Source organism: Camellia sinensis, chromosome 4 (genome assembly GCF_055761805.1).
Source record: "Camellia sinensis isolate YWXY chromosome 4, ASM5576180v1, whole genome shotgun sequence".
Taxonomy (NCBI): Eukaryota; Viridiplantae; Streptophyta; class Magnoliopsida; order Ericales; family Theaceae; genus Camellia; species Camellia sinensis.
This window is the reverse complement of record NC_138964.1, coordinates 20,099,568-20,109,193: the sequence shown is the minus strand read 5'-3', so window position 1 is coordinate 20,109,193 and position 9,626 is coordinate 20,099,568. Positions and strand designations below refer to the sequence as shown.

Sequence of the window (9,626 nt, the reverse complement as noted above, 5' to 3'; positions counted from 1 at the left end):
CAAAGTCAAGCTTGAAAACTCATGCAGAAAGCAGAGAAGACATCCATACTCCTAATGACACAATACCAATAGTAGCACAAGCTTGGCCCAGTTCATAAACAAAATTTTTTTTCTGAACGAGGCAAACTTTGCCAATTTGTCTTCCTGCAAAAAGTCACAGCTAGGACCAAATTAGAAAGGTTAATATCAGTACAATAGATTGACACATTAGATTAGAATGGAAAAAATTAGATTAAATTAACTTAATGCATACAAGTGCATACCCCAAATCCACAATGATGATGCTGACATTATCTTGTGAACGTCGGTCTTGTAATATACATAAATTATTTTCTAAAACCAAGTCGGCAAAAATATAGAGAAAACCACAATATCTACTTAATAATAGAAAAATGATTCATCCACATAATTTCTCTAAATAATATGGCAAGTACAATTTGAAAATCTATGTTCAAATATTTCTTCAAGCTCTTCTTATATGTATTCTGTCTTATCACCTCATTAGGAGATTGTAAGGGAAAGCAATTCTATAGATACAACACTATTGTTGATAATAAATATTCAATAATGTAGTAAATTTATACAGATACCAAAAAACAAAAATAGAAAAATATTCGTACTATTTAAGTTGCTCTTATGCATAGCATATGCCACAAGGCATAACACTTGCATAATTTTTCTAATTGAATAGATATTACAACAATAGCCTTTTTCTCAATGCGATCTTGTCCAAACGTTACATAAAAACACACTAATGTTGATGGTTTGATCATAACATGCATACAGTACACATCTTATAACATAAGTTCAACAACAACAAAAAAAAGTTACATTTATTATATCATCTCATACAATAGCTTGTTTTCATTATCAAAATTTATTTAACACACTGCGCGTGCCTATAATTTAGGAATATAATAATATTACTCAGTAGTGTCGGGCCACTATTTGACAATGCTTACTTGGTATTTGGTGTTTCAAATTTAAATTTAAAAAAAAAATGAACTTTTCAAAAGTAGCACAAAACTTTGAGCTTTCTATTTTCTTTCAGTTGGTGAATCAAGAGTTTTTACAGGCAGGCAAACCATGTAGGAGCGTGTAAAACGAAACAATCAAGTGCCTGGATAGATGGATTTGCTGTCAGAAGAAGAGAAATGCCTAGACCATCAAATGTCTCACTCCCAAGTGTTTTCTGAAAGGGTTTTCCAGAGTCCTTTAGATTTCCGAAATTCACTTGTTTGCATCCTTGATGATGCTGTATCCAAAGGCTGAACAACAATATCAGAAATTAGAATGTCTAACAAAAAATGCTATACTTCATTCTTCTGAGCATTCAAAGAGACTTCATCATTACAATTATATATTCAAATTTAAGATTAACTTTAAATTATAATTAGAAGTCATTAAACAATATCCAATCAATTTTCATCATCATTATTTTTGTTATGATTCCCTGTTCTATTAAATATTCATTATGACTCCCCACATGAACAATTTAGCCTAGACAAAGTGATTATTATACTTTAATCAAACAAGGATCTCATGAACTTAAGTAATAGATTAAGTGATCAGCAAAAATCAATGTGACGTGAAAGACCCAGTATGGTTGTTTGATTGTAATCAACAGGAAGAAAATTTATTACTGATCAGTAATATAACAAGCTAAAATATGACCTCACCTGCGTCACCACAACCGTACAAGCCCCAGCAGCGGCAGCAAGAACCAAATTAGCTTTCGTTCCAATAGATTTTGATCCACTTCTCTTTAAGTATAGCTTCTTAAAGAAGCTGTATCCATAGAAGTAGATAAACAAAAAAATAAGAGACTGCAGGTTCTTTGTCCCAAGGCCCTGGTACAGTGAGAGAACTTGATGGTTAGAAATTGCTTCCCAAAACACATCAGAAGTGTTCCTGCATAGGCAAAGCAGTTGAATTAGTTAACTATATCTCATGGGTGATTATTTGCCTCCACATTCTCCTGATCCGAAGGCAAAAGTATGAATTATAGGATTATAGCCTGCCTGCCATGGGAGAGCAGTAGGAGAACAATTCATGGAACACAATATAAGTCATATTTCAAGCATTGTGTTGAGACCATTCATCATCAGCATTATGCTTGGACTATTCCTCATTGCTCTTGGTTCTACCATGCCAAGTTTTCCCTCTCCCCCTTGTATATAAATTAGCTAAAAAAAAAATAAAGCCACATATCATAGACACTAAAAATGAGATCCTACTCAATTCTTGTTTAAGGTCCTTAGCGAGACTGAGATTGAGACTCCTATAATCTAGCGATTCTGGCTACAAACTAAATTTTTTTGCTGAAACAAATTTGTTTAGTCAATCAAGAGGCTCAAAACACCTAGTTAGGCTGCCAATTAATTCAAAGCAAGTAGTTGAGTTAATACTGGTATCAGTCCATATGCTGCTATAGCAAACAATTAATTCTTCAGATATCCTTTTCTCATGATTTCCTTTTGTGGGTAAGCTCAAGTTTATTGGACTCATAAAGCGATATTAAAACAATTCCTAATTTTTGTCAGTTAAGGTTACAATTTACGTAGACCAATCCATATAAAGCTAAGCTGTGTGATCACATTAAAATATTGGGCATAGTGAAGAAACAGAGATAGCCCAGCTAAAGTTTGAGTCTCCATATCAATTTCCAAAGCTTTATTTAAAATATGGTCTGAATTGAGTCAAAAACACTTTCTTTCTTTTGTTAAGAGACACATACAGAGAACCCAGCTCGAGTTTGGGTGACTAAAGGTCAAACTGAGTGAAAATAAGGTTGATTTATTGAATAAATGGTCTGAATTGAGTCAACATAGGCCAAGTGTTCATATATCACCACATAATCAAATTCATCATATACAATAACGCATGGCATAGCATAGCGCTGTGTGAAGAGAACTTAGATAGAAAACAAGTCAATAACAATAATTCAAATTGTGTCTTTGTACATTACTTTTATGTTTCATTGGGTTTACCATAAAAAAATTAACATAGAATGACTGAAGGAAACTTGTTATTATGAGAATCTCCAAAAGAATCAGATAGTACCTTGGATATACATAAAGGATTTTTTGCAGCATATTCACACAGTTTTCCAATCTTTCTGTCACTTGGTTCTGCTTCTTGTAAAAAAAAAAACAAACAAATTGCAATATGCTATCATTATGGTGTATCTACATCCTATATGTTGCAAGAAGTAATGTCTCAAAAGTTCAAATAAATTACAGCAACCATATAGTAGAACTTAGTTTATATAATAAAAAGGATTATCTGATTCTATATCAAACATATCATGGTTGGCAGGTACATGAAATGCAAAATAAAATCATATTGTTGAACAATTACACCGAAAATAATAACAATGATCATACATTTTAAATATATCCTCTATTTCTTTATAGTTTTTTAGCCATTTTAAATGCATTTTAAAAAGTGACTGCTGGTTTGATACAAACCTAGAACTAGTCAAGAGTATAGGCTTCGAAATAAAGAGTTTCGGAGAGAGACAGAAATCTGCAATCTGCATTTGATCAACCAGTTCTGATGGTCCACAATGAAAATATATAGGTGGGAAAGATCCATTTAAATATGCTTACAGTAATGAAGCCCAAGCGCAAGGCCATGTAGTCAGCTCGATTAATGGAACTCCAAAACTGGCGGCTGAAACAAAGTTGTACACTGAAATAGCTTGAGTTTGAATTCTGAACTCACTTGGCAAAATGATAACTATAAAAAGCAACCAAGAGTACCAAAAACCAAGAGATAAAAGCAATATAATTAAAGAGTTCATTAGTACAAAACTGAATGGTTGTGAAACAATTTAAATTGAATGTAAAAGCACATAATCTAACTAAGAAAATGTGATGACAGTGTACACATACACAAGTGTGCAAGGTGAAGACTTCGTGTCACTGGTTGTCATCTGATTCAAGAGATGTTTCTACTCTATAAAATAAAAGAAATAGAGTGAATTATTCTGAACTAAATAATAGAATCCTACAATTGAAGCCTTGAACAAATATTTGGGTATCGTCTTGAATTTATTGTACCATTCACTTAATATATAGCATTTCATTGTAAAAATAGTATGCCTCATCGAACCATGAAGAGTCAGAACCGATCTAGGTTGACTAACATTCTAAGGAAGGTATACTTTGTTGATCAAGCCAGAAAGGGAATCATCCTTCATGCCTGTTTGGTTATAATTTTGCCTGCTTTTTTCTGTTTTCACCATACAATTTTTCTTAAACCATAACGTGTGTAATTACTCCTCCACAATACCAAGTTGTAAAACAGAAATATTGCCATCTCCTGGAAGTTTGTCAAGGACTTCGACTGGGAAATGGCAATGAGTTGCCTAGTAAAGTCTAATGTCTTAATTTAAAGATGGTTGCTTAACTGAGTAAAGTGATGGCTCTCATAAAGAACGACTCCAGGTTGAACTTATCAGATAGAAGACACTATTAGTAACTATTTACTCCACATGGATATTGAATTCTGTAATTCCAAGAAAACGGGAAAGTACATACACATTAGAAATTGTGGAGAATTTACCTACTTTCCCCTAGGGTTCTATTCAAGAAGATAAAATTCTTTATTTAAATTTTATCTAACAAGCCTATGGAGCCATTCAAGTTCAAGGGAACCACAAACCATATCCTAATTATTTTTTGATGATTTTATCCGCATGGTACACTAATCTTTCTTATCTAATCATCTAAACCATTTGTGACCATCAGTACCTAACAAAATGCATTTACTTTTCCTTCTCAAGAAATATGATCATATTTACAACAAGAAGCCCTTTTTATCCTTTCATATTGAATGCCCTAGGTCGTCTTTCAGCAGCTACAACTTCTCTTAGGCTTCATATTCATTTTACCACCCCAAAGCAACTGGAAGCATGTTCAAATAAGACCCTCAGCTAATCATTACTTGAGCTGCATTTTCACATTTTTAGGATGTTTAGTAGTATACCAGCAAATTCATTTCCCAATTGAATAGATAAATAACAACAACAACAAAAAAAATGACACATTTTAACATCGCAAAGACACAATAATTTAAAAAGGTGCATTACCACCTAAACAAGAACTCTATGCTGGCTCCATGGTTGGGATGTGTGGTGAAAAATGAAAGTTGATAGTCGCCTCATTTTTGTGTGGTTTGAGGCAGATTGCGGGGAACCTAGATTAAAATTTCAATATGGCATGATAGAAATTTTCTAATGAAGAACATCTGAACTAAACTCTTAAAAGATAAAGGGTACTTCAAAAAGGAGAAGAACAAAATCACACCTATAAAACTTTTCGCACCTTGTAGTTCCTGCGGAGCCATCGACTTCGCTTGATTTTCCCATGTTCTCTAGCTATAAATCTGCATGTACAAGAAGAAAAATCTTAGGGCTCTCTTGAGAAGAAAAGTTCCAAAGATACAGAAAGATATACATTTTGAAGAAGAAATACTGACTTTGATCATGGCAAGGGCAATGGAAAAAAAGCTATATGATACATGGGTAACACCAAGAACAAACAAGAAACAGTGAAGCTGCTCAAGACTTTCATATGAAACGAATGATTCACGGCCCTGGACAGATAACAGATGTTGAAGCTACTAAGCCATATATGATAAATAATTAACCCAACAAATTCAAATGATCTGTATTTTCTTTGGAAGTGATTAAAAGCGTTCACAACAATTAAGAAGTGATTAAAAGCTTTCACATCAATTAAGAAGTGATTAAAAATGTTCACAATAATTAAGGAGTGATGAACAGGTAAATAAATTTATGATGGTAAAGACAGTCTGAGTACTTGCATGAAATGAAGAAGCACTTCTACTATTGTACTCTAGAACATATCATTCTTTGAAAAGCTACATTCTGGCAGGAGCGGTTGATTATGATATTCCCTATCACTTAAACATCTAAAATTCTAAAAGCTTCTACCAATATCACAAAGGCCTTTTGCCTTTTGAAATGTTGTTCTCAATAGCCATTGACTCTTGTCACCAAATTCCTTCATCACGATTCATTATTATTGAAGATCATAATAATGAATTGAGAGAGATGTTTCCATTACAGAACTGAAATAGGCTTCGAAATGAAGAGTTTCAGAGAGAGACAGAGAGACGATGGAGCTCACCTTAGTAGACAATGGTGCAAATGGTGTTTTGGATCTTCGAAATTGAAATCGAAATCGCTCTGAGATGAAATCACTAAGACCGATCTGAATCTCTGCGAATGATAAGTGTTTAGAGATTAATTGAGAGAGATGTTTTCATTACAACACTGAAATAGGCTTCGAAATGAAGAGTTTCAAAGAGAGACAGAGAGACGATGGAGCTCACCTTAGTAGACGATGGTGCAGATGGTGTTTTGGATCTTCGAAATCGAAATCGCTCTGAGATGAAATCACTGAGACCGATTTGAATCTCTGCGAATGATAAGCATTTAGAGAGGGTTGCGAGAGAGAGAGAGAGAGAGAGAGAGAGAGAGAGAGAGAGAGAGAGAGAACTCACCTACCTTGTCGGTGTAGATGGTGGTAGCGGTGGAGCTTCAAAATCGAAATCAAAATCAGAGATTCAGATGAAATCGAAATCACAGAAGGCGTAAGGAACTTCGAAATCAAAATCGAAACCGATCCGTTGATTTCTGCTGGAAGAGATTAGGGCATCTGTTTAGAGAGAGAGAGAGAGAGAGAGCGAACGATAGACTGATGAGTGAGTAAAAGATTAGGGCATCCTCCTGATGAGTGAACGAGTGTATTTACCAGCTCGCCAGAGAGAAGGCATTCGAAGACGTTTTTCAATGCCTTCAAATAGCTAAACAGTGCCGTTTTATTATTGAACAAAAACGACGGTTAAAAAACGCCATTAAATAGTATAAAATGTGGCGTTTCATAAAACGTCATTAAAGAAACGTCGTCAAAACCTGTAATTCCTGTAGTGGCAATTCACAATTTTCCAGGAAAGGAGTTTTGTTGTGATAAATTGTAATAACTATATGTGGATTTTCATGGGCATGCAATTCCCATAGAAATATAGCAGGACTATATAATCCCATAGAAATATAGTAGGCTTCACTTTTATCAACATGAAAACAAAACACACTAAAATAAACCAATATTTCCACCAAATGGCATGTTTTGTCTTTTACTATTGGTACAAGAAATTATCTGATCATAGTTGCACACTGATCATCACGGTTATACCCACTAGATCAATTCATAGGACAACCATTTAAACTTCCTGGGTTTGTTTGAATGGCTTAACTAGTCAGAATCATATTAGGCATTCAAAGTCACTTAATTTAACAAGATGGTTGCAGGGAAACTCAAAACTCCCCCTAAAGCAAGTCAAACTGTGGGCCTCGTGTTAAGAAAGTATCATAGATCAACACGTAAAAAGATCAAACCCTGATGATTGGAGTTCAGATCATGAGTTTTGGAAGACCATCCACAAATATGTGCAAGCCTCCCCAGTGCAAGTCTAAAATACGGTGACAAAATTGGGATTTTGAAAGGCATTGTGTAGTAATTGTGGGCAAATATGGGATCACTTCAGCCAATATCAATGAATAATTGGACTACTATAGAGAGGGGAATAATTACCAATCTAGAATCAATTTGGTCAATTCAATTTCTTGAACAATGAATGTTATGAATGCAATCAAGTATATTTAGCAAATGTCAATAACAATTTGATGTTTCGTCCCAATCACTGCAAATGACATGTAGGTACGAAGGCAATTTTAAACTTACCTTGTTTAGTGCTTCAAGTAATAGCGACTCAGCTTCATCAAAATTTCCCATATGCATGCAGCACACGGCCTTTCCATTTAGGATCAAACTGGTAATCTGATAAATCTTGGAAAATGAGATATGCTTCCTGTATCTTGGATCCACCCTGATTTACATGCCAATATATTTGAACATAAAAATCAACAATTCCTGATTTGACTTTAGAAATTGAGAATGGGTATGTACCACGGCCAAGTTTAGCCATGCATTTGCAAGTTGAGTTAGTGTATGGTCCTCATCAATCTGTTGCATGATCCTCAACTGTTTTTCCGCATAATCTGATCTATGCATCTTAAGGAATATTTGGACATTCAATGCATGCCTGCAAAAACAAAAGCAGTAGGCATATTAATGACTATTCACATCATATTTGCAGTAAAAGGTGGAGCTCATTAAACACACTATATTAGTTTCCAGGAATATATCTATATATATATAGTGTGAAAATAGAACAGGAAATTTAAGGGAAAATGAAAAGACAATGGCTTTGAAAGTTCATGCAATTTATCAAATAGTTAACAGGCGAGATAGTGAAATCATATGTTCAAGTTGATAGCAGAAAGGAAAGTAGCTACATAGATTAAAAACCAACAATGGCTACATGGACAAAGTTATTCAATTTCACCAACATTCCCCCAAAAAAACATAAAACACCATGACCAATGTTTTGAGCCAAACAAAATGTTAGGCCATTATCATTTTTAATATGAATCAAACACAAACTATTTTACGGCTTCAAAGTGGTCCTTCAAAAAAATATATTATATCCTCCAAGTTCAATTGTAAAAGAAGCAGAAATAGAACAATAACACTTGGAAAAAAATAATACCCATCCCACGCAATTGGAAACTAATTGTTGACTCTCCTCCTATTAGCCTCCCCCAGAACCATACTTATTTCCGAACACGATCAGCTGGAGCTTGTTGTAACCGCAAGTACACCCACACCAGCAATCGCACGAAGAATGAGATGGAACCCATTAATGGAAAGCTTGAATTAGAGCAAAAAGTGAATGGCCCAATAGAGTATTAATCCATTTCCAATCGTTCACAAAATCCAACATCAAATTCAAATTTGATGAAAAAAATGTGCTTTTTGTGCTCCAACGGTTGCACCAAACAAAGTATCAAATTGAGAAAGCATCAAGCATTCCACCAAACTGAGGACGGCTTGCCCCTTTCAGCAATTCATTGTGCATAGCCGTTGAGTTTGACCCACTGGACGTCCGGCCGAACGTCTGGCCGAATGTCCCATCGGATAACCGCTTTAAAGCAGAAATTTGTGAAAATCTTACACTGGGGGGTTGACCACCCGATCGACCACCTTAGCATTTTTTTGGAGCAACAGAAATAAAGGCAAAAACCTTCAAATTTGCTCTTACCGGTCGACTCCCCGGACAACCCTCTCTGTTTGATGCACGCTACAGTGAACGGTTGGAGCTGTTAGTATCAGAATGAGAAAATTGGCTTTTTTTTACTCAAATTTGGTGAAAATTTTGTTCAACCGTTGGAGATGCTCTTATGCATTAGAAATCATACATTCTGACTATTTGAAAAACCCATGTGTTTGCGTGTATGTGAAGCTCTGTGGGTTTTTGTGAGTGAATAGTGAAAGAAAGAGAGACAGAAAAATAGAGCCGAGAGGGAGAGAGAGGATCTCAGGCGACGGTGACCAACAAGGAGGTGAATCGGTGATCTGGTTGTCAGCGAATGCGAGAAGGAGCGGCGTTAAATGATGGAGGGGAGATGAGGAAGAGGGAGGACGCTGGAGAGAGAGAAAGAGAGGCATTAGTTTTGTTCAGGGTTGGGTTGG

General features: G+C 35.2%; 1 long non-coding RNA gene and 1 pseudogene across 1 annotated transcript in view; both read right to left on the bottom strand.

Annotated features, from left to right (window-relative positions):
* Positions 1 to 1,175: 1,175 nt before the first annotated feature.
* LOC145823619 (peroxisomal adenine nucleotide carrier 1 pseudogene) lies at positions 1,176 to 5,374 on the bottom strand (annotated as a pseudogene).
* Positions 5,375 to 5,928: 554 nt separating this feature from the next.
* Positions 5,929 to 9,626, bottom strand: part of LOC145823270 (uncharacterized) — a 38,968-nt gene continuing 35,270 nt past the window's right edge. The window contains exons 2-3 of the long non-coding RNA XR_014365553.1: positions 6,364 to 6,416; positions 5,929 to 6,250 (exon numbers count right to left, since the gene is read on the bottom strand). This is a non-coding gene — a long non-coding RNA (uncharacterized LOC145823270). The remainder of the gene's footprint in view (positions 6,251 to 6,363; positions 6,417 to 9,626) is intronic.